Raw genomic sequence first — 26,103 nt, 5'->3', positions numbered from 1 at the left:
CTCAGAGGCGATCTCTGCCTAACATACAAAGTTATGTCAAACCCAGAGCTGCTGGACATGCTCCACTTAAAGAAATCCCAATCCCTCCGAGCTACACGCTCTAGGGACCTAAACCTTGTCACCACAATAAACAGAACATGCTGGAGGGATAGATTCCTGTGCCAGAGACTTCCCATACTCTGGAACAGACTACCTATCCATGTCAAATAGAGCTCCTCATTAGCACTCTTCAAGAAAAGTCTTGATGATTGGATGGGAAATAGGAAATTCACCCCAGGGATTATTTCTGTGGCTCTGCTCAACAGGGGCACAGGAAAATAATTTTCTTGGGTGGCGAAAGTCAGGGTACCTTTTTGGCTAGGCTTATATAGGCCCTAGGGCTAATAGCTTAGTACCTACCTATGAACCTAAGTGAAGGATTGGAAAAGGAGACAGAAAAAGGGTTGAAAAATGTATTAAAGTAGCAAATTTACTTACCCAAAAAACCTGGAGCAATGGACCACGATGCTAGCGATACTCATGGCAAATGAGATCTGAGGAGAGGAGGGACACAGGGGCATTATGAGTAGGGGAGGAGCTTGGAGCTCAGATCCAATGCTGGAAAATGCGTCAGAGTCGGATCTGTCCCAGATCCATGTCCCACAGGTTGAAGAGCAAATGAAAACAACTTCAGATTCAAGTGTTTCCTAAACATAAAACATGCAGCTCTGAAATATATCTAGCAGAGGTCACAGCTACTAGAAAAGTAGTCTTTTAAAGACAAAAATCTGATGGGGACAAGTGACCTTTTCCTAAAAAAAAAATGTAAAGCCTACTGTGAATGCATTTTTTATCTTCGTGGTCTCAAATGCAGGAAACCCTCAAGGAACCACTTAAGTGACAAATGTAAGAAAAAGGGGTGGAGGCAAAACAGAAAACCAGAAATGGCAAAGATATGTACCTCTGCAAAAGGCAGAGGGTGGCCCAGTTTTGTACAGGTCTGAAAGTTTTCTCAAACTAGAAACATCTTTGCCGAACTTGGGTTCTAGTCTATACATCACCCAAAGAATCTTTTGATTATTTCTAAATAGTCCTTGTCTTAGACTTTGTGGCCTTCATCAAGATCTTCAGCAAGTCCTCTGAAAAAGTGCATAAAATGGAATGAGTGTTAGATCTTCTATGTTAGATTTAATATACTCACGCTTATGTGAATTAAAGACCACTATTCTGTAGCAAAAGGTCCACATATGTTGAAACAAAAGAACAAATCCCCTACCAAACTCAGCAGGAAACAAAACAATGCTGCATGGATCAAAATGATGCTACCAACAGTTCTGACTTGCCCTCCCCTACCTTCTGCATCACCCTGGGGGATCGAGGGTACTGGAGAGAAAGCCTACAGAAACAGACCCCGACCCAGGTTATGGATAAGGCATCCTATTTCTCAGGTCTTCAGTGTTGACAGGCTGGTGCAATATTTGCTCAACTGTCGGGTTTTGGGAGAAGCCTACCTTTGGAACACACCACTTGTGAGCTATGTCAAAAAACATGTCCTTGTTTAGTATTCATTCCTTGGAACCCACTTCTGTTCTGTTCAGCCAGTACATTCTTTTGGGATGGGATACACAATGCTCTGAGGGTAAGGCCTAACACCCAGGCCATTTGCCAAGCTTGTACTATAGTCTGTACAAAAAATAAATGTGTGTCTTCACCTTGTCTGCTGACCTACCACAGTACGAGGGTACTGTATGTTTGCATGTGCAATGCTACCTGCTGCCCAGTAGGTTTGTAGGCTATGATGGCTACACTTATTTGCCTTCATTTTCTTTATAATGAAGTGCTTCCTTTTTGAATGCTCTGCCTCAAAGTAAAATGAACCCTAACATCCACCCCATGGGTTCCCAGGCCAAAACTGATGAATCCACTGCGAGCCTGCTGACAACTTGAAAGGCACCCACACATTTTTGGAAACTGTATACATAACAGAGTTATTTTCTGTTGCAAGTTAACAGTCTAAAGGGATACTGCACAGAATGGCCATGCTGTTACCAGTTTCTCATACACAGTCTTGTTAATGCAATGAACAGTACACACAAGACAGATCACATATCTGAGAAATCTTAAGTAACTAGTTGGTATGGCTGTGACTCAAAGTTGGAGACAATGGTAAAACACTGTTACAGAAAAAAGGATCTTGCCCATCAGCAGTATACCTGCACTGTGGGAGAGGGGAACTTTGGAAGATTTAGAAATATTTCCAGGGAAAGAGCACACAATAGTTTACAGAAGCATCTGGATCTCTTCAGGGATGCTGCCTGAATGAATTGTCCAAGTATGACAAAATATGAACACTCTTTGACCTGAAAAAGAAATTGTCTGAACAAGACACTTAACTTCGTCTATAGCACACATGCCAAAAGGCAAGGAGGGGAACTAAAAGTGGAAAGAGTCCCCCTTCAGATCTGAGGAACTACCTTCCAGCCCATGTATTGTAGGCACCCCTTAAGTCTATGGTCACAAACTATGACTGTGGAAGGAGCAATGAAAAAAGGCTTGACAAAATCAACATTTTGAACACTGGGGCTAAAAGAAAAGTACAGTTGTGTACACTTACGATAAATGTAGATGTTCGAGTGTATTCACTGTTGCAGTCATTACATTTGGGTAATCTGCTGGCAAGTTGCCCTCAGTCAGTCTGAATAACAAAGTCTTGGGTCCTGCGTCGGTTGCTGTCCCTTCTTCCATGACGGCAGGTCGTCAGGGGTATAAAACATGCAGCCGACACCATTTTCATCAGTTTTTCTTGCCCCAGATACACAAAAAAAATACCTCCAAAAAAAACCAAATACACCAAAAAGACTTCAGAGCATAGTAAAAGAAAGAAGAGGTATAATGAGAGAGAAATGGGGGGCTGGCGGGTGGGTAACCAGGACTGCAACAGTGAATACACTGTAACATCTACATTTATGGTAAGTGTACACAATTGTACTACGTTCTTCATGTTTCACTGTTGCAGTCATTACATTTGGGTAGAATCCCAAAAGCTATGGTTGGGAGGATGGAATTATACAGCATTAGGAGCAGCTATACAGCCCTGCAGGACAGCAGTGGCAAAGCCTGCTCTGGATTTAGAGAAAAGAGGTAAATGGTAATGTTTGGTGAACGTATGAACTGAGCTCCAGGTAGCAGCTTCTAGAATGTCTCTGGTAGGAACCCCACTGAGAAAGGCTGCAGAAGTAGATGCAGCCCTGGTGGAATGGGATCTGATCCCCTTGGGGACAGGTTTACCATGGTGCATGTAGCAGAAATGAATACAATGGCTTATCCATTTTGAAATAGTCTTTTTTTGAAATAGCCTTTCCCTCTGCCCCTGCAGCAAATGCTACCAGTAATTGTTCAGATTTTCTTAAAGATTTTGTCCTGTTTAAGTAAAATCTTAGTTGTCTGTCTACATCCAATGAATGCAGAATCCGCTCCGCCTTGTTCTGTGGATTTGGGAAAAAAGTTGGCAGATGAATGGTCTGATTAAGAGTCACACTAGATACCACTTTAGGCATAAAGGATGGATTGGTCCTGAGAGCCACCCTGTCCGGGTAAAAAATAATAAAAGGTTCCACTGCCATAAGAGCCTGTAGTTCTGAAATCCTTCTAGCTGAAGTGACTGCTAAAAGGAAGGCTGTCTTCCAAGAGAGAAATTTTATATCTGCAGTAGCAGCTAGCTCAAAAGGAGGTACGGTGAGTTTTTCCAGCACAAAATTGAGGTCCCATGCAGGAAATCTCCTGGGAGGTCTCAAATTTTTGGCCCCTCTTAGGTACTACTTTAGCAGGGGATGCGAAAAGAGAGGAGGCTCTGTGTTGTAATGAGCCAAAATGGCAGAGGCATGGATTTTTCTAGAAGAAAAAGATAGGCCCTTGTGAAGCATCTCAGTTAAATATTGCAGAATCTGAGGAATATTGGGCATTGTTGTGTTTATTCCTTGCATTTGGTTCCAGGCACAGAATCTTTTTCACTTATCAGCATAAGAATTTCTAGTACTAGACCTTCTAGCCTCCAAAATGACATCCATCACAGGTTTACTGAGAGGTGTAACTGGTGAAATTAGTTGATTAGCCATACTGCAAGATTCAGAGTTTGGAGCAGAGTGTGTAGAATTTGATAGTTCTGCTGAGACAGTAGATAAGGTGTCTGAGGCAGGTACCACGGAGGAAGGTGTGACATACTGCGTAAGAGTGGGTACCAGTGTTGGCGAGGCCAGTCTGGAGCAATCAGAATCATTTTCGGTTTTTCTTGTCTGACTTTTAGTAAAACCTTGGAGAGCAGAGGCAGAGGGGAAAAGGCATAGACTGATGGGTTTTTCCAGCTGAAGGACAGAGCATCCACTTTCCAAGCTTTTTTGTGATGGATTCTTGTGCAGAATTTGTCCAGCTGACAGTTTTGGGGAGAGGCAAAAAGATCTATGTCTGGGCTCCCCCATTTTCGTGTCAACATGCTGAAGATTTGCGGATCCAGTTTCCATTCGTGTGGGTCCATAAAATTTCTGCTTAGTTCGTCTGCCAGAGTATTTTGCTTTCCTGGCAGGAATTGAGCTTGTAGATGTATTTGGTAAGTCAAGGCTGTGTTCCACAAAGCCATGGCTAGTTTGCAAAGGGGGTAGGAATGGGTACCCCCCTGCTTGTTTATGTACCACATAACTGTGGTGTTGTCCGTCTTTATCAGTAGTTGTCCTGGATGAAGAAAGTCCTTGAAGGCTGTCAGAGCATTCTGTACAGCTAGCATTTCTTTCTGTTTGATATGTAGGTACATTTGATTTGGGCTCCATTCGCCCTGAATGCATCTCCATGCCAGATGGGCCCCCCCAAGCATAATCTGATGAGTCTGTAGTCAGGGTTTGGGTGGCAGGGGGGTGGAATGCATAACAGTCACTTGTTTTGGTGACAGGCCTCTGCCCACCATAGGAACTCCTGCTGCAGGCAAGGTAGGATAGGAATCATTGTTTCCAGGCTGTGACAATGTTGACTCCATAAACTTTTAGGTACCATTGAAGTTTCCTCATATGCAGTCTTGCATATGGAATTAGTAGAATGTAGGAAGCCATGAACCCCAAGGCCTGCAGAATCTGCCTTGCAGATAGCTGGGTTTTTGTGGCCACTTGGTTGAAGTAAGTCATCAATTGAATTTGTTTTTCTGGCGTGAAGTAAGTCATCTGGGCAATCATACTCAAGCTTGCACCCAGGAATGTAATTATTTGAGAGGGTACCAGTTGTGATTTATTTTCGTTTATGGTGTACCCTAGACAAGTTAGAAGCCTTTTTACAAATGCCAGATGCTGAAGACTGTCCTGCTTTCTGCCTGAATTAGACAATCGCCCAGATAAGGATAAATTTGAATGTTTGTCTGCAAAATGCAATTGCTGGTGTCAGGTCTTTGTGAAGACCCTGGGCGCAGTAGATAAGCTAAAGGGCACTGCAGAGAACTGGTAATGCAAATAGCCTGCTTTGAAGAGGAGGTATCTTCTGCAAGATTCCCTGATTGGGATATGCAGGTAAGACTCTTAAGTCTAGAGTTACCAACCAGGCGTAACTGTTGTAGAGTCAGCATCTTGAATTTTGGAATGTCCAGAAATGTATTTAGAATGGATAAGTCCAGAATTGGACGCCATGATTTGTCTTTTCTGGGTACCAGGAAAAGTCTTGAATAAAAACCTTGTCCCTTTTCCTTTTCTGGTACTGGTTGAATAGCCCCCATATTCATGAGGGATATAACTTGTTTCTGGGCTTCTGTCCACTGATTTGGAGGCAGATCTTGCCATCCTTTTGTGATTGGCAACGTGTGGAAATGAAATCTGTATCCCTGGGATACTATATTTAAAACCCACTTGTCCTGGGTAATTAGATGCCAATTTTGTGCATGAAGTGCCAGTTTTCCTCCCAAAGAAGCTGCCAAAAGATAAGTGCTTGGTGATGGCAGAGGAAAGTCATTGAGACTGTTTACCGTAGGGAGGTGCCTTGCTACTTCCAGATTTGGAGGTGGAGGCACCCCCCCATTGTTTTGTTCTGTAAGTTCCTTGTGACCGAAACCTGGAGCCTTTGGAGTGTCTGGGTTTGACCTGAGCGGCTCTGGTGGGTACTGGAAAGGACCAATTCTTCGTAGGCCAGTGCCCACTGAACCTGGGCGGCTGCACTTGTAGGAAACCCTTTACATTTTGCATAGATTTAACTTTGTCGTCCATCTTTTTCAAAACTTCTTCTGCCTTATTACCAGAGAGACTGTCCTGTTGTAAAGGAGCATCCAACAATTTTGCTTTAACAGGATCAGGCAGATTTTACTCTGAGTCAAGCATGCCTTCTTATCACAGATCCAGTTACAGCGGCCCTGCAAGAGGCCCCCAAAGAATCAAAACCACATTGCAAAGTATGCGTTCCAACTTGTTCAGCTGAATGCAATAAATCTTATAACTCTATTTTCCACACTGTCAGAAATCAACATAATTTTCTGTTTAAGTAAGCCCATGACATACTGCTGATATCTAAGCATATGAAATTGACAGTTTAAAGCCCTGATTGCCAAGGTTGCAGACGTGTAAATCTTCTTACCCCATATATCCAGCTCCCTGGAGTGTCTATCAGAAGGGTTAGGATTTTTAGCAGTAGAAGCCTTAACACCCTTGGGACCCTGAGAAATGTTTTCAGGGTCAGCAGTAGGGTTTTTAAAAAGGAATTTGTGGGAGTCAGGAACCCTGCAATATCTGTCTGGCTTACTAGGGGCTGGAGGCAGGGAATCAGGAGCCATGCTGGATTCTGAAAAAACATCAACAATGTCTAGAACAGGAGGCATAGCCAAAGGCCTATGTTGAGGAAGAAGGAAATCCCTAAGCCTCTTTTTAGATTCTGAAAAATCCTGACTCTCCCAGTGAAAATGCTCCCTTAAGGTATGCAAAGTTTCTCCAAAAGAAAAATCCTCAGGAGGAGAAGCAGAAGGGATGGATTCTTCTGCATCAGAGTCCTCAAAGTGGAATAGATCATTCCTGATCAGAAGAGGAATCAGAAGAAATGGAAACCTGATCTGATGGATTCATAATCAGTGCCTTGCCTAGGCCTCTTGGCAGGAGGAGGATGGGAACCCCTGATCAAGGTAATTAAGTCCTCAGCCATTTTGATAATTTGTTTTTTAGGCATAGGGGCCTGTGCACGTGGCCCAAGCGTCAGTTTTTTAGACACAAAAGTGGATTTTGGCCTAGGTTTTGAAGATGGCGTCAGTTTAATATACAAATGTTTAGGCCTGAAAAAGTAGTTTTGTACCTACCATAAATGTAGATGTTCGAGTGTATACCCTGCTGCAGTCATCACACTTGGGTTATCCTGTTGTCAGGCGGTCCCGCAGTCGGCCAGAGTTCCAAAGTCTTGGTCCGGCGTCGGCTGCTGTCGCTTCTTCCCTGACGTCAGAGCGCCAGGGGTATATCAGAGGCATCTGACGCCATTTTCTTCAGTTCTTCTTGCCCCAGATGTCCGGTGCCCCTAATAGGTAGGCAAAAATATATGCATATATAAAGCTATCTTGAAAAAGGTAAAACAAAACCTTTAGGCACAAGCAAATACACCACAGAGGTTGTATAGAATAGAGATAAGTTCAGCTAGTTTTAGAGGCGATGGAGGGAGGGCTACCTGGACTGCAGCAGGGTATACACTCGAACATCTACATTTATGGTAGGTACAAAACTGTACTATGTTCATCGTGTTACCCTGCTGCAGTCATCACACTTGGGTAGAATCCCAAAACTAAGGATGGGCGGAGGAGTCAAACAGGGTTAGAGGGGGCTAGAAGGCCCTGCAAAACTGCAAGGGCGAAGCTCGCCCTGGTCTTAAAGTGGTAAGTGATAATGTTTGGTGAAGGTGTGTACTGAACTCCAAGTTGCAGCTTCCAGAATATCCTTGGTTGGTATCCCCCTGAGGAAGGCTGTAGATGTAGCTGCTGCCCTGGTAGTGTGTGGCCTTATGGTAGCAGGAAGTGGTTTTCCATGGTGGGTGTAGCAAAAACGTATGCAATGTCCTATCCTTTTGGAAATGGTTTGTTTTGAGATGGCCTTTCCTTGTGATGCTGTAGCATAGGATACAAGAAGCTGGTCAGATTTTCTGAAAACCTTAGTTTTATCCAAGTAGTAACGTAGCTGTCTGTGAATGTCCAAGGAATGCAGGAGTCTTTCTCTTTTGTTCTGTGGATTTGGAAAGAAGGTGGGCAAATGGATGGTTTGATTTAGGGCCACACTGGATACCACCTTAGGCATAAAGGAGGGGTTAGTTCGTAGAGAAACCCTCTCTTGATGAAAAATGAGGAAAGGCTCCACTGCCATTAGTGCCTGAAGCTCTGAAACTCTTCTAGCTGAAGTGATTGCTAGCAGCAGGGCAGTCTTCCATGAAATAAACTTTAGGTCAGCTGAGAAAGCTGGTTCAAAAGAAGGTAGCGTGAGTTTTTCCAGAACAAAACTGAGGTCCCAAGTAGGTGTTGGTGCTCTCCTGGGAGGCCTAATGTTCTTGGCCCCTCTGAGAAACTGCCTTAAGAGTGGATGTGAAAATAAGGGAGGATCCGTGTTGTAGTGAGCAGAAATAGCTGAGGCGTGGATTTTAATAGAAGAAAAAGAAAGCCCTTTGTGTAACATCTCAGTTAGATATTGCAGAATCTGAGGTATGTCAGGCTGAAGGATATTTTGGCCTTTAGCTTGGTTCCAGGCGCAAAACCTTTTCCATTTGTCTGAGTAGGCTCTCCTGGTGCTGGGCCTCCTGGCCTCCAGAATAACTTCCATAACAGCTTGCGAGAGAGGAGCTGGTTGGTTGCCTAGGTGATTTGCCATGCAGCCAAGTTTAAGGTTTTGAGCTGGCTGTGTAGAATCTGATTGTCTTGCTGTGTGAGCAGGTGGGTAATTTGTGGCAGAATCCATGGTGGGCCATGTGCCATATTCCTTAATAGTGGGTACCAGTTTGTGAGAAGGGGCAGTGGAGGAAAGGCACATACTGTTAGCATTTTCCAACTGAATGAAAGAGCGTCCACTTTCCAAGCTTGTTGGTGAAAAATCCTTGTGCAAAACTTTGTTAGCTGATAGTTTTTAGGGCTGGCAAACAGGTCTATGTCTGGGAGCCCCCACATTTGAGTTATCATTGCGAATACTTGAGGATCCAGTTTCCATTCGTGGGGATCCGTGATGTTTCTGCTTAGGTCGTCTGCCAATATGTTCATTTTTCCCAGCAGGAATTGAGCTTGTAATTGAACTTGGTAAGCCAGTGCTGTGTTCCACAAGGTCATTGCTTGCCTGCATAAAGGGCAAGAGTGTGTGCCCCCTTGTTTATGTACCACATTACTGTGGTGTTGTCTGTCCTTATGATAAGCTGTCCTGGATGCAAGAGGTCCTTGAAGGCTGTCAGAGCATTTTGTACAGCTAGCATTTCTTTTTGATTGATGTGCAGATTCCTTTGATCGGCTGTCCATAAGCTTTGAACACACCATCCTGCCATGTGTGCCCCCCAGGCATAGTCCGATGCATCTGTTGTTATAGTTTGCCCGGCTGAGGGTAGGGGGGAAAGGCTGACCCTTGTTGAGGTGACAAGCCTGTGACCACCATAGAAACTCCTGCTGAAGGCAGGGAATGAGAGTTATTGTTTCCAAGCAGTGACTGTGCTGAGTCCATACGCTTTTTAGGTACCATTGTAATTTCCTCATATGCAGTTTTGCAAATGGTAGTAGTAGTATGCAAGATGCCATGAAGCCCAAGGCCTGCAGAATTTTTCTTGCAGGGAGTTGGGTCTTTGTTGCCATTGTTCTGAAGTATTGAGTTAATTGTAGTTTGTCGTCAGATAAGCCATCTGGGCCGTTGTATTCAAGCTGGCACCCAGGAATGTCATAGTTTGTGAGGGCACTAGTTTTGATTTCTGTTCGTTTACTGTGTTCCCTAGGCAACTTAGATGATGTCTTACAAAAGCCAGGTGTTGTAAGAGAATATCCTTGCTTTCTGCTTGTATGAGACAGTCGTCCAGGTATGGGTATATTTGAATTCCCCTCTGTCTACAGTATGCAATTACTGGTGCCAGGCATTTTGTGAAAACCCTGGGCGCAGTAGATAAGCCATAAGGGCAGTGAAGAGAATTGGTAATGGGTTGAACCTGCAATGAAACGGAGGTATCTTCTGCAATTTTGTCTGATAGGGACATGCAGGTATGCCTCCTTGAGGTCCAACGTTACTAGCCAAGCTTTCTTGCCCAACATGGGAAGAAGCTGCTGTAGTGTTAGCATCCTGAATTTGGGTACTTGCAAGAAAGTGTTTAAAATTGAAAGGTCCAGAATGGGTCTCCAAGCATTGTCCTTTCTGGGGACTAGAAAGAGCCTAGAGTAAAATCCTTGGCCTTGCTCCTGTGAAGGTACCAGTTGGATGGCTTTCATGTCCATGAGAGCTGTAATTTGTTTTTGTGCCTCTGCCCATTGATTTTGTGGCAGGTTTGGCATTCCTTTTATCCTTGGCAAGGTGTGGAAATAGAATCTGTATCCATGTGAGATAATGTCTAGGACCCATTTGTCCTTTGTGACAATGCGTCAGTTGTCTGCAAAAAGTGTTAATTTTCCTCCCAGGGGAGCTGCCAAGAGGGTTTTGCTTGGCAGTTTGATGTTTAAGTCATTGTGTCTGCCTTCTAGTGGCTTGGGACCTGTCTTCTCCTCCCTTCTATGTTGAAGTGCCCCATTGGCGAGGTTTGTAAGGGGTTTGGTGCTTGTCCTCTGCCCCTTGGGCGCCTGTATTTACCGCTCTGTGGCCTGTCAGAAGCTGGAAAGGACCAATTTTTTGTTGGCCAATTTCTGCTGAAGCGTGGGAGCTGTACCTGTAAGAAATCTTTGACCGCGTCTGCATAGATTTTGCCTTATCCTCCATTTTCTTTAAAACCTCCTCTGCTTTAACCCCAAATAAAACATCCTGCTGTAGGGGCGCATCCAGTAACTTTGCTTTAACATGATCAGGAAGAGGCTGTTCCTTTAACCATGCATGCCTACGTATAACAGACCCAGTAACAGCTGCTCTGGAGGAAGCTTCCAAGGCATCAAAACCACATTGTAAAGTATGTTTGCCCACCTGTTCAGCTGCATGCAACAGATCTTGCATTTCCTTGAGTTCAGACTGTTGAGGGAGCATGCCCATCTTTTGTTTTATTTGAGACATAAGGAATTGCTGGCATTTAAGCATGTGAAACTGACAATTTAGTGCTCTCATAGCTAGAGTGGTAGAGGTGTAAACCTTCTTCCCCCACCTGTCCAGTGCTCTGGAGTCCCTTTCTGAAGGTACAGGATTTTTAGCCATAGAAGCCTTAGCCTCTTTGGGATCCTGGAAGATTGTCTCTGGATCAGCAGCAGGGCTTTTGTAAAGGAATTTGAGAGAGTCAGGCACTCTATAGTATCTATCTGGTTTGGTTGGAGCAGGAGGCAGAGAATCTGGATTTAAACTAGATTCTAAGAAAACATCATCTACTATGTCCAAAACAGGGGGGATAGCAAGAGGTCTGTGCTGGGGAAGTAAAAGAAACTCCCGGAGCCTTTTCTTTGAGTCAGAGTAGTCCTAACCTTCCCAGTGGAAATGTTCCCTCATGGTGTGTAAGGTTTTCCCCAAAGGGGTAGTTTTCAGGGGGAGAAGCTGAGGGAATTGAGTCTTCAGCATCAGAATCTTCATAAGGGGGGAAAAAAGCAATCCTGTTCCTCAGAGGAGCCTGAGGAAACAAACACCTGATCAGAGGAGGCAAAATCCTCCTCTTGTCTAGGCCTTTTGTCAAAGAAATCAAATCTTCAGCCATTTTAAGCATCTGTTTCTTAGGCATAGGGCCTTGACCTGGAGATTGAAGTGCAGGCTTTTTTGGTTTTAGAGGAGTCTTATATAGCATAAGACTTGATGGTGAGGGTAGTCGGTCTGAATACACCTTCAAAAACCGAAGGCGTTTCTGCAGCACCGGCTTCCCCTACTGCAATATCGTTGGTTGGGCCTAAGGGAAAAGGCTGCGTCGGCCTAGAAATCTCTGCTGGGGGATCCGATGCGGCCTGGGGATCCAATTCAGCGGTAGCCAGGGGCTGCGTAGGCGTCTCACTTAAAACCGGAGAACTGGCGACCGGGCCACCCGAGGCCTGAGTCCGGCTTGGATCTAGGCTGTCTGTCCCTATCCTTGCATTTTTTATGCACGCCGGTAGTCGTTTACTCCGACGGCATAGTGTAATTAAATTTTCTACCGAAGTAGTGTCGTGCGAAATCAAAGCGACGCTTTATAGTTCGCTTATTGAACCTAGCACAAAACCGACAACCAGTGACGTCGCAGTCTGGGCCTAGGCAAGGAATACAAAAAGAATGAAAATCCTTATGAGGCATTTGCTTCCCACAAGAAATGCAATTGTTAATTTTTTTGACATCGGACTGAGGCAAGAAAAGGTTCCCCAACGGGGTACTTGGCTTTGAAGACTTCAGACAAACTCAATTCAAAAATCTCAGGTGTCGGCCGACCGGCACTTGCGAACTGCTTCTGCTTAGGGCACCACGCGGCAAGAAAGACTGAAGAAAATGGCGTTGGATGCCTCCGATATACCCCTGGCACTCTGACGTCAGGGAAGAAGCGACAGCAACCGACGCCGGACCAAGACTTTGAAATTCTGGCTGACTGCAGGACCGCCTGACGACAGGATAACCCGTTTGATGACTGCAGCAGGGTAACACGATGAACATCACCCTCAGAAGCCAGTGCCTGCTCAGCGGCTTCGGACCCATCTAAGGTAGAGACATCCGTGGGTTCAAAGTGTCTGGTGGCATACCGGACTCCGAATGGGTCTAAGTAGAGGCCTGCGAATCAAAAGTAGCGGGCATCAGGGGCTGCGAAAGCGCCTCATTGAGTACCGGTGAACCGGCGACTGGCTTAGGAGAAGCTTCGTCGGTTTTGGACATCAATGGTCTGTTGTCTTTTTCTTTGCGTTTTTTGTGTATTCCGGTAGTCGGGTTGCTAACCAACAACATTTTTGGATAGTTAAATCTTGAGCCAAAATATTTAGATGCAAAAATATACTGACGCTTAATAGTGCGCTGCTTAAATTTAGCACAAAACTGACAGCAAGGCACGTTGTGGTCAGGGCCTAGGCAAGGAATACAGTACAAATGAAAATCCTTATGAGGTATTTGCTTCCCACACGTAATACAATTATTAACTTTTACTGTCATCGGTAAGGAGCAAGAAAAAGTTTCCCCAACGGGGTACTTAGCTTTAGGTTGAAGACTTCAGTTCTGAAACTCGAAAAGGAAAATTTCAGGAATCAGCCGACCGGCACTTGCGAAAGGCTTCTGCTTCGGGCACCACGTGGCAAGAAAGACTAATGAAAATGGCGTCGGCTGCATGTTTTATACCTCTGATGACCTGACGTCATGGAAGATGGGATAGCAATCGACACAGGACCCAAGACATTGTTACTCAGGCCAACTGAGGGCAACCTGCCAGCAGATTACTCAAATGTAATGCCTGCAACAGTGAAACACGAAGAACATCTGGCTCAATCAGAAAAGGTCCAAATCAGGTTTCCAAGTTACCCACTTTCTTGGAACTATAAACAGTCAAATAAAATCCAACCCCTGTTCTTTCACTGGAAAGTTCAGTCTCCCTAGGATAACACACTTTATAAAAGGGGAAGCATGAGTTGTTGTTGTTGGTCTTTGGGAACTGTAGGTTGCCTAGAAATGCTTTCTTTTGATTTGCAAGACACTATCCTTGTTTTACTATCCTGTATAATAGTCTCCCCACTATTTCACAAATAAGGCCAGTCTACCTCATTTCTAGAATACTGTAGGGGAGGGGACATGGAGAAGAAAGAGGGTAGGCTGGAGTGGAGCTTTGGGGGAGGGTACAGAGGCAAGCTTCACCAAGTCATTGCTGCGCTCTGAGTATCACATCACTGAGGTCTTCCAGGCTTTCCCTGCTGATCTGCTTGCCACTTTTTCCTTCTTCTGTAGCAACCTTTCCTCACATTTTGTGGTTTGGCTTCTACTGCTTCGGCCAGGCCTTACTGAGACAGTTTGCAACATACCTTGGACTGGTGTCAATTAAAAATATCCTTAACTGATGGCATGTTTTCTCCCTTTTTCTACCAACTTCTTTAACGTTTTCTCTCCTGGAGGTCAAGAAAGAAGCTCCTTATTCAGTGGATCATCAGGAAATTCCACATTCGCATACCCAGCCAGGGATGAGTCCTCAATTATGCATGTCTCCTAAACAAAGACTAACAGCTGCCAAACAAGCTACAATCATTCCATCAAACCCACATCTTATGAGTCACTAGCACCTCAAGGGCTGAAGTGACAGCTTTTCAAGCCCTTGTCTTTTATCCACTTGCCTTGCATCTCAGATGGCTGAGGAGGGACTCCTAAAGTTTTAGTCTCACATGCTATCAGTAAGAGTCCTAACAGACCAGTTGTGATGTACTTTGTTTTCACAAAAAGTAATGAGTACTCTAATCTTCCTAGCACTGGGAATCGGAAACCTGGATGTGGCCACATCACATACCTTGGTTGAATCCATGCACACCACTGCTGGGAAATTAGTTTCTTATTCAAGTGCTCAAGCTTCTTTGAATCACAGAAATAGGAGTCAGGCAGCAAACATTACATGCATCACTCAGGACTTCCAGAATTTCACGAATGGTTAGAGGTTTTGGTTATGGGAGGCTTAGGAAATTCCTACATCTAATATGCTCCCAATAAAAATTACTTGGCTGCCCATTTAAAAGTCTTCATCCCATCACTGAAGGGTATTCCCCAAATGGTATCTTCAGGTGGTGTTGCAAAGGAGAAATCTTCAGTGCTGAACTGTGTGCGTGAGATGGAAGACATATGATCAATAAAAGCCAAATGTTCCACCTTAAGTATCTGAAACCTTGATGGGAGGGAGCTTCCTTGTTTTGGCAGAGAAAATAATCTGAGACTGAATTTTCTTTAGAGATTGGTGGTAGAGGTTTTCAGAAATAAATTCAATTCTGAGCTAAACTGAAAGCATCATGTTGGGAACCCTACATTATGGGAGGAAGGGAAGGCTCACCCTTGAGACACTGAGTTCTGCTCACACCTCGGTCTTCCCTCTGCCTTACAGAACTCCGTAAGAGAAAGGGTTTGACAGAAGTAAAGGAAAAAAAGAACCTCCAGGAACCATTGCAGAGTGACTGTTTAATAAAATTAACACAAATGAGCACTTTTGTCTACTCAGACTTTATCAAAACTGTTTGTGCAAGTAAAATGCCCACAATTAAAATACCCTCAACTCAGCCAAATGTTTTTGTTAACTTCGTGGGTTAACCTTGGTTTTTGTTATTTAAAAAGTATTCAACACCTTGACACCGTCGGCTTTAACCTCCTCCTTGAGAAATATCTCAGGAATACAAGCCCTCTCCGGCCCTGATAAATGCAGAGGCTGGATCCAGAAACTTGAAAAAAGGCCCTAGGACCAAATGACAGCAAAAATGATTAGGATCCCAAAGACATGCCCATTGCCAACAGAGTAGTGGTCTTCTGAAGGGTCACATCACAGAGATACAGTTCCTTAAAGTAACTACCTGAAAACTCTGGAAGCTAGGCCAAACTGACACACACATGAACATTAACACAGTACCAACTGTCCTGCATTTTTATTTGTGGCAAGAGAAATAAAAATGGTAGTGATGGATTTTTTACATACATCACTGATGTGCTAATACTCAGAATGGAAGGAGTTCACCTAGTGCACAGAAGGAAGGGGACAACGCTCTGAAAGAAGGGATAGATGAATGGCCTTATACAAAAGTCCAATGATGTTTTCACTACTGCAGCTGTGGACTATACAATAAATCTTCAGTAAATCTTCATCACTAAAGGCAGAAAAGGGTACAATGCAATAAATGACCTAGAAAGAAAATATATATGGGTACTTAAAGCTTTGAAAGTTTGCTACATGAGAAGGACTACTGAACACATAGATCAAAAAAAAAATGAAAAAAATGTAAGCAGTTACTGTTCCAGCCTCCATTTTGCTGATGTCTCTGACCCGGGGAGAAGACCTAAAAGCCCTATGGTTGTCCAGCATTCTCAAATTTTGTCTACATGGGTTTATCCTGAATAATGCTGCATTCATAATCCCACTGAAAAGCAGCATTTTAAAAGACAAAAATTCTGAGGGTCACTGAGCAGCTTTAACTCAAAAGGAGCAAGGTAGTTTTTCAATTACAAATTTAAGATCCTAGAGAAAGGTACAGGTCTTCCAGTATGTCTCATACGAAATTCTCAACCAGAACCAGTTAACTGAGTGCAACAGCAATGAAGGATCTATGGGTAGACATGCAGCAACATCTGAGAGATGCAAATTAATAGAAACATTAAAAAGGTGGGTCACAAAAAAGTTCTAAGTACTGCAGGACCTAAACTTTCCTGCACTTTGTGAAGGGCATCCTCTCCTCTGATGAGCACCAGACAAAGGCATCATGCTCAGAAGAGGCATGGTACTTAGTTTTTTTTTTTTTTTTTTAGGTTGGGATGCATCACAGTTCCTTCATAATGGAGCAGAAAAGTACATTGCTCAAAGGAGCAGAAGGGGACCCTTATTCTGCCGTGTCCACCGTGGGAGCCACCACAGCCTGTGGCACAAAAGAATCATTAATGGGATACTGGCTTTTTTCATACTGGTCCTCTGAAGAACCCCAAGAAAAGGGGTGGGGGTGGGAAAGCATCTGATAGGAGATGTAAAACCCACTCACTGTACATGTTTTCCTACAAAGGATACACAGTTTAAAGTTTTCATACATACCTCTCAACTGCCCAGATTTTTGCAAAATGTTCAGATTTTTGCCTCATATTTTTGGTCTGTTCATCGCAAAATTTGTGATTTTTTTTGGTTTTTTGTGGTGAATCGGTGAGGACTGAATTTACTAAATAATAACAGGCATTGAGTTTCAATGGTCTTCAGAAAATGTATGTTATTTCAAGATCTTTTACAATAGCAACTTTCTAGATTTATAACAGCAATATTTAAAAATGTCCCTATTTTTGTGGCTTTGTCCCCCCATTAATTTTTGACTTTGTCTAGATTTTTTGTGCTAAGAGGTTGAGAGCTATGTTTTCAAACGATGCAAGCAATTCAATTTCTTGTACAGCCGCATCTCTGCTTAAGATATTAGAAATGTCTAGGGTCCAGTTTCTGGATGTTGACACTAACACTGCACAATTTATCGCTATATTTTTTTTGGGGGGGGGGGCAGGACACATGGAGGTGAAAAGCCAGACAGTATGTATACCAGCATGGCAGGTGCAGAGTCCTTCATGGCAAAATATAAGTATGTCATCTCTTCAAGGCTGACTGACCTGCAGATAAAGGTTTTGCTTCAGTTCTCCACAACATTCAACAGTTCCAATGTGTCACCAAAGTACATTTTGTGGCGTCATGATAATCCTCTGCAGGATTACCCTAGGTCTGCTCTGATGGCACTCCACCTGCAGCATCCACAAAGTAAACTCTTTTCTGGTTAGAGATGAGAATAATCATATAATGCAAAAGGCAGTTGTGCCATTGCCAAAGACTCTTAAGGGACTACTGGACTTTATTCATAAATAATCTGCCTAGTGGGACTTGTAGGAAAAATTACACAAACTTGCATCCAAGGGCTGTCAGAATCCTCACCTGACAAGTATCTTCGGCAAATCAGGAAAAAAAAAAAAGTGAAGGCCTTTTCCATAGGAAAGAAAAAGTACTCATTTCTTCTCTGGGTTCAGGGTCAGGGAAGATGCTCACTCTGCTAATACAATGCACAGTGAAAATAGAGATCTCTGACCCTTACAATGATGAAGATTGAATAAGAGAGTTCTCCAAGTATGAGCAGATGTATACTCCTTGCACTCGCCTGAATGCAGTCAGGACTAGGCATCTGATGAATAAGCAGCGATATGCAAACTGCCCATAGAATACAGAAGCAAAACTGGAAGGATCTCTGACCCACCCTGAATGAGAGCTGGGAATGAAGAGAGAGGGACAATTTTCATGTCTTATATAAGCAAAAAATATCTGGAATGGGAGGCAATGCAGAACCATCAAGGAGATTTCTTCATAATCTGTACTATATCCCGCTGTTAAGGAAATAGGGGGGATAAAACAAGAACCCCCTTTTCAACTTTTGATCAACAGGAAGGAGATGGTGGAGACTGTCTTTATCCTCAGTGGAAGGTCTCACAGCAGGTGGGGATTTGTCTTCAGTCAAGTCGTCACACACCCTGCTGCAAACTTGGTCTCAAAGGCCAACAGAGATATTGATCACGAGACAAATGCCTGGTTTCAGCAGAACATCTATTTTGCTGACATATAGCAAAACCCTTCCCTAGAGCGCCGCCCACTAAATTAGTCAAACAAGCCGCATACTTCAACTGTGACTATATGGGTGTGGCAGGAACATCCAAAATTTTACAAACTTTAAAAGATGCAACTAAAATTTTGGAAATGCAAATATCTGTTTCAGGCACCTGCAAACTAGTGTATGGACCAGATATCTTTGAAAAATTGTTTACCTTTTGGTAATTGGGACAGCCCTGCAAAGCAAATTATTTTCAGAGGGGGCACAGAAAACAATGAAAAAATATACTCACATTAAATTCACTCTTGGTACACAGAACAAATATCACATCCACACAGCAAAACCAAACATTATAAGACAACTTTGACAAATACAGCATACAACAGAAACAGTATATAAACCCAGTACGTTCAACAGTTAAGTAAACATAGTACACGGACTTCCTACAAAAGACAAAATGTATCCATTTAGTAATTGTGCAAGCATAACCTGAAAGCAGTGGAAAGAAAAAAAAATAGTTATAAATGCCAGAACCCTGGTATCTTGCTGCATTCAAAATGGATATTAACTAAGAGAAGAAAGTATAAGTGGCATAAACAATACAAGCAGTACTATAAGAAAAAATAATTTAAAAAATATAAAATTAAGCCTGAAAAAGGAAATCTAAACTTATTAAAACATAACAGGAAACGTAAAGAAAAAAAAGTGTCTACTGAAATGGGTAAAAAGATGAGGAAAGGAAGTCTTTGGATAAACGTTAAACAGTTTTTAACAGCTTTCAATATTAAAATAGACAGACATGACATAGCAGGAAATTGTGCAGCTATGTTAGAGCACACTTAAGGTAAGATAAGGTTTTAATGAAACAATATTTCTAGTATGATTTTAAAGGACTGCGTTTACCAACTGTGTATAGCACAGCCTGTATAGTGTTCCATAAAGATAAAACTCGATGCCGAATCATCTACCTTTGTCTTTAATGAATGTGCTTGTAATAGGAGTTTGTAGGACTGAGATGTCTAGTTGGCAAGTCCCAGACAGGATAACAGAAAACTGGCAGATGGTCATTAATCAAGACATATTCCACAGCATGGGTAACTCTGAAGACACAACTACTCTACTTCAGTCTTGCATGTACAGTTGACTTGTCATGTTTAATGAAATTAATGGGTAGCCATTTATTTTTCTTGTTTAACTATTAGGAAGCCTGTGTACTTGCGTGCTGAATGCTATAAAATGCAGTGCTGTACACAGTGATGGAATGCATTAGTCGGGTATAAAGACTGCAATGACTTTTCTGAAGACAAGCTACAGAATGTGCCCTATGTATTGCATCTGAAATTATCAATCATTCTCTACCGATCTGTAATGATTATTTTTGCAATTCTTAATTTGTTTTACAAAATGGTCATGAAGCCACATTTACTGAAGGCATTAAGGCATTAGTAGCATAGGAGATTCATACATTTTTAAAACCATCACCAGAGAACTTCAACCTTTAGTACAGAAGTTACGGTTTTAACCAGTTTTCTAAGTCTTATAAGTGGTAGTGTTATCCTCAGCATATTATGGCTCTACATTTTCCGTTTCCTTCTTCACAGTCACCCGATGATGTCACCATTCTGTGACAAACATATCTTCGGCCCAGGAATGTAACACTACCCAAAAAACTTGTCGTGTAGCAGTTTTTTTTTTTTTTAACTTCTGTTGTTTAAAGCACTATGCATAGCTGATTTACTTGTGAGCAAAGAAATGGGTGAGAGAGACGCAAAGTGGGTAAACGTATAGTTTACTGCAAATGTAAGTTTTGGCTATTTGCACACTATCTTTAATGTTATAGAAAATGTGGACCAGTTCACTGTATACCAAAGTACTCCCTTGATGAAACAAAATTGCACAAGATTACAATGTCTTTCATTAACAATTGTCTATTACTTAATAGTAATTACCCACTGCAACACCTCAAAACATTTAACAATCAAGCAAAATAGTGCTAGAATGCTGTTTGAAACAACTCCACTTTCACAATGTTTGAATTGCAAATAAAATTACTTAAAAAAAGCAAAGTTTTAGCCAGTCAAAAGCTATTTTTCCATACCCTAATTCACTTAAATTGTCTAGATATAATTCTACTTATTTAATAGTAATTACCTACTACATCACCTTAAAAGTTCTACAAGCAGCACTGAATACTTAATTCTCACCAATTAAGGACATCATTTCATTGTTTCTAAGCATGGCATACAAATGTGGAGCACATAAGTGGCTCACATCTGTAGGTTCAGTTTCAAAACCAAAGCACAAATAATAAGGGCGGTAACTGACAGAATGAACGTTGGAGTTTCATTCAAGTGTTTGTTTTTTTTTTAAACTTTTTTTTTTTTTTTTTTTTACTTGGTGACCATTCTTAAGTTATGTACTCACCATAACGTTCCATCTGAGTAGGTGACTTCATTTGGATGCAACCTGTGGGTATCGGATCCGACATTGGATCCGAGCCGGTAGTTCAAAAGCTTTAGGATCCGAGCTCCTAGCTCCTCCCTCTACCCATAACTCCTTGCCAAGCCCTGACTGACCTCAGATTGAGTTTGCCCTGTATACCAGACTCCTGGGAAACCAGGACTAATATTGCTAATAAGGTCAGGGGGATGGAGGGGGGGATGGTTGCATCCAAATGAAGTCACCTACTCAGATGGAACGTTATGGTGAGTACATAACTTCTTAATCTGAAGTAGGCAGACTTCATTTGTCTGCAACCTGTGAGACAGAGTCCCCAGCTACCTAAACCTTGGGCGGCCGTCATGGAAGGATGTTCCGGAGCACCGCAGAGCCAAAGGATGCTCTCCCTCTGGAAACAACATCCACTTTATAATGCGAGATGAAAGTATGAGATGAGGTCCAAGTGGCTGCTGCACAGATATCTAAAGGCACTCTAGATTTAAAAGCAGCAGACGTGGATACTGCCCTGGTAGAATGCGCTGTAATTCTCTGAGGCGCTGGTCTTCCTGAGGTGTCATAAGCCTGCAAGATACAGTTAGAAATCCACTTCGACAGGGTAACCTTAGAGACTGCCTTACCCAGTGCAAATTTTGCAAAGGAGATGAACAGTTGATCGGATTTCCTATGACCAGCTGTTCTGTGAATATAGAAGTGCAGCTGCCTGTGAACATCTAACGAATGTAATTTATATTCTCCTTTGTTTTTATAGTTGGGGAAAAAAACTGGCAAGTTAATCGATTGGTTGATATTGGATTCTGAAGAGACCTTCGGTAGAAAGGAAGGATTGGTCCTGAGGAAAACCCTATCCGGAAAAAAGGAAAGATACGGTGGTTTGACGCAAAAAGCCTGGAGTTCCGAAACTCTTCTAGCTGATGTAATGGCTAATAAGAAGGCAGTTTTCCAGGAAAGGTATTTTAAATCCACAGAGGTTGCAGGCTCAAAGGGGGGAGCGGTTAGAGCCTGTAGAACTAGAGATAAATCCCAAGGTGGTATAGCTTCCTTAACCGGAGGCCTCAAGAGAAATGCACCTTTGAGGAAGGTTTTGCAAATTTTCGCAGCCATGAGAGGTGTTGAGTCAAGACCCACATGGTAATGGGAAATAGCTGCCATCTGTACCTTTACCGTGGAAGAGCTTGCTCCTTGCTGAAAAAGGTCTGTCAAGAAGTCCAGTACCGCCGAAAGTGGTGCAGAAAAGGGGTCAAGGTTATTATGTTCTGCCCAAATAGAAAACCTCTTCCATTTGCTTCGGTAAACCTTCCTAGTGGAGGGTTTATGGGCCGCCACTAAGATGGCTTTCACTGGTGACGAGATACCGGGAGTCCTCATCAGGGATGGAATTGGAGCAGCCAGGCTGTCAATTTCAGGGTGTGAAGGTTCGGAATTGGAAGCCCTTGAGGATGGGAGATGAGATCCGGGATCGGATCTAGAATCCAGGGAGGATTCACTCTGTGAGACCACACAAAGGGGAACCAAGGTTGACGAGGCCAGAATGGGGCAATGAGAATAATTTTGCTCCCCAAGCTGTTGGCTTTCTGCAAAAGTTTCTGCATTAGAGGCAGTGGAGGGTAAGCATAAAGGAGACCGGGAGGCCAAGCATGCACCAGGGCGTCTCTCGGGGATTCCTCGAATGGCGGAAATAGAGCGAAGAAACTGTCGCATTTGGCGTTTGAGGGAGAAGCAAAAAGATCGGAACAGGGTTGCCCACAGGCGGCAAAAATCTGCTTCGCTACTAGAATGTTGAGAAACCATTCGTGAGGGGAAAGAATGGTGCGACTGAGCTTGTCCGCTAAGATGTCGGATCTTCCCGGAATGTGCATTGCCACAAGAAAGCGATTGGTGGAGATTGCCCATTCCCAGACTCTCATGGCCTCTCGACAAAGGGGATAGGACCTGTTCCCCCCTGTTTGTTGATGTACCAGACTACTGACATGTTGTCCGTCTGGATAGCAATAGTCCCTGCAGGGAGAAGGCTGTGTAGTGCTTGCAACGCAAATAGCACCGCCCTCATTTCCAGGACATTTATATGCAGTGAGGTCTCTGAACTGTTCCACGTGCCTTGGACAATTTTTCCCGCTGAATGCCCCCCCCACCCGAGGCGAGAAGCGTCCATGGTCACCATGGCTAGGGGGAAAGCAGCACAGAAAGGTCTCCCTGTTAGGAGATCCGTTGACTGGAGCCACCAAAGAAGGGAGCTCCTGCAGGCCTTGCTGATAGCTATCGTGCTGCTGAGAGGGAAGTAGAGCGGGGACCATTGGACCTGGAGGGTCCATTGAAGAATCCGCATGTGAAGTCGAGCATGAAGAAGAAGCGGAATGGCTGCCGCCATTGAACCTAGGGCCCTCAGGACCGAAGCTGTCGTCGGAGCAGGTCGCAAGATGGCCGCGACATGACACCTCAGGTTGGACAGACGATCCGGGGTGAGGAATGCCCGCATTTTTCTTGTGTCCAATCTTCCTCCTATAAAGTCTATAAGCTGTGCGGGATCCAGTGAAGACTTCTCTTTGTTTAAGGTGATGCCCAGTCGGGGGGCTATGTGAAGGAAATAGTCCCTGGCTGAGCACAGCAGATGCCTTGATGATGCCGTGAGGAGCCAGTCGTCCAGGTATGGAAACACCTGAATTCCCTGGAGTCTCAGGTGGGCCGCTACCACTGCTAGTACTTTGGTAAACACCCTGGGGGCAGAGGTGAGATCAAAGGGAAGGACCCTGAACTGGTAGTGACTGGCTCCCAGTCGGAAGCGAAGGAACCTCCTGGACCGTCTGTCCATGAGAATGTGGTAGTACGCGTCCTTGAGGTCTATGGAGCACATCCAGTCATTCTCCCGCAAAAGGGGGAGGATAGATTGTAAGGTGACCATCCGGAATTTTTGCTTGGTTACAGACAGTTCAATTGTGACAGGTCTAGAATCGGTCTTAAGTCCCCCGTCTTCTTTGGCACCAAGAAGAACCTGGAGTAAAACCCTGATCCTGTCTGATCTCGGGGGACGCGCTGGATGGCTCTTTTTGTTAGCAGCTGCGCGATCACGATAGCTGCTGCCTCCCTTTGATCGGGTGGTACATCGGGGAGGCTTCGGGATCTGGGAATTTTGTGAAAGGGGATTGAATAGCCCCTGGATATCACCCGAAGCACCCAACGGTCTGACGTGATTGACTCCCATGTTGTCAGGTGCTTCGAAAACCGCCCCCCCCAACCGCCTCCAGAGATGGGCGGCCGGGCAACCCTTCAGGGTTGCTGCGTGGATCTGTCAGAGAAAGGTTCTCTGGACCCAAAGTTCCTAGGAGCCCCTCTGCCTCTAGGATGGCGACCTCCCTGTCCTCCTCTGCCACGGAAGGACTGGTTGTCCGGAGCAGGTTGGGATTGCTGCGATTTCCGGAACCACATCTTCTTCTGTCCCTTTTGGTTCTTCGAGAAGGACCTCTGGGGAGCTGAGAAGCGGACTCCGACGGCAGACAGCGTCTTCCCATCCTTTTCGCTCTGGACCAGCATTCGCGAACTGTTTTGCCAAAAAGGGCAGAACCATCGAAGGGGGCATTCGCGAAGGTCGCTTTGAAGGGCTCTGCGAAGTCACAGTGGCGGAGCCAGGCCTGACGCCTCATGACGAGGCCTGCTCCGCTAGCTCTAGCGGCTCTCTGAGTTGCGTGAGAAAGTAGCCGCATAGAAGTATTTGAAACCGCTCTGAGAGTGGCCATACGGGTGGAGTACACGTGTCTGTCCTCCGCCGACATGGACACTGGAGGGGATGCAGTGTACTCTTTAATCAGGTCTCGTTGCATCCTTACGACATGTGCCATGTAGTTCAGCGCTCTCAAAGAGAAGGTTGCTGAACTAAAGACTCGCTTCCCAATGTGGTCCATCGAGCGGGACTCTTTGTTCGGGGGATGCATAGAGGGACTCTCCTGAGCTAACTCTCTCTTTGTGGCTGCAGCCATCATCATGGCATCTACTGGGGGTCCTTTACTCCAATGAGTGCGGTCTGCAGGGGGACTAAAGATACGATCCGGGCGTTTCGGAACTGGCTCAACGGTGTCCGGGTCCTTCCACGCACTGTTGGCAATAAGGTCCACCAGAGGATCGGCAGTAGGAAACACCCAAGAGGTAGATGGGCCCGCCTCAAATGCCTCCAAGAACACAGACTCGTCTGAGGAGGCCTTGGGGGCAGACCACCCCCCCGATCCTTAACATTTCCATGATGTCTCCAAATGAGACATCCTCTGGGGGTGATGTTGGGGAGCCCTCCCCTTCATCCAAGTCTGTGTCTTTAGTGATGGACTCAGGGGAGTTCACGTGCCTCCTCTTACACTTGCGCTTGCGAGGCACTTCCTCGGGGGGACTGTCCGAGGAGTCCTCGCCAGCACCCAGATGTTCCAAGGGAACTACTTGGGACATCGATGCAGGCTGTCCCTGGGACCGGCTGATGGGAGCCTGGCCCAGCTGCGAGGGAGTGTGGGGTGGAGTCGCGGCAGGGACCGGGGGTCCGGAGGTCTTCAACAGCGCCCTTTCTAACACGTCGAAGGCCGAGGGGGAGCCGACCTCTCTAAGCCCCGAGAGCCGACCCCCACTCGGATCTGACGCATGGATCAGAGACGGCGCCGAGACTGTCGGATCCGAGAGACCGGTACGCTCTGACCTAGACGGAGCCGAAGACACACCAGCTCCCTCGGATCCGAGGCTCGGCCCCCGGCTCCGAGAGGTCGGGTCCGAAGTACTCGAAGCACTCAAGGGATGGATCGGATCCAAGGTGCGCCGACCAATCGGATCCGAACCACCCCCGGATCCAACTCTGCCTGGCTCCGACAGCTCCGAACCCGGGAGTCGGGTCGGAGAAGAAGCTATAGGGACTTAACATGGGGTCGAGGACCCTCCCAGATGGGGGGGGGGGCCAGGAGCACTCCCATCTGCATCTGGGCCTGGATGAAACGCCTCATCATCCGGTCCATATCCGCTTCAGACATAGAGAAGGTGGACCTCGATGAGGCCACCGAGGCGGACCTAAAATGCCGCCTCGGTGACCTCGAAGCAGGACCAGTCTCCATCTCCTCGGGTCCAGGAGAGAACCGGGGAGACTGGAGATGAGAATGAGGAGAGCTAGAAGCCACAGGAGAGGCTCTCTTAGACGGAGTGGCCGAGACAGAGGTTTCGGCCCGTCGTTTGTGGTGCCTCTCCTTGTGTCTTTCTTTCTCTCTCCTGGTCTCCCTATCCTCCGGCTTCTTGGTGGGAGGTTGAGTCCCTGCTGGGGAAAGGGAGACCGCAGCATCCGGGGGGGGCTGCTGACTAGC

The 26,103-nt window shown here is 44.9% G+C and overlaps 1 protein-coding gene across 2 annotated transcripts in view; it reads right to left on the bottom strand.

Moving 5' to 3' along the window:
• XPO5 (exportin 5) overlaps positions 1–26,103 on the bottom strand; it is a 2,857,558-nt gene that overhangs the window by 1,390,519 nt on the left and 1,440,936 nt on the right. The window lies entirely within an intron of this gene.

This window comes from Protopterus annectens, chromosome 1.part0, assembly GCF_019279795.1.
Source record: "Protopterus annectens isolate FY-2018-M chromosome 1.part0, PAN1.0, whole genome shotgun sequence".
Lineage (NCBI taxonomy): Eukaryota > Metazoa > Chordata > Ceratodontiformes > Protopteridae > Protopterus > Protopterus annectens.
This window is presented reverse-complemented; position numbering and strand designations above follow the sequence as displayed.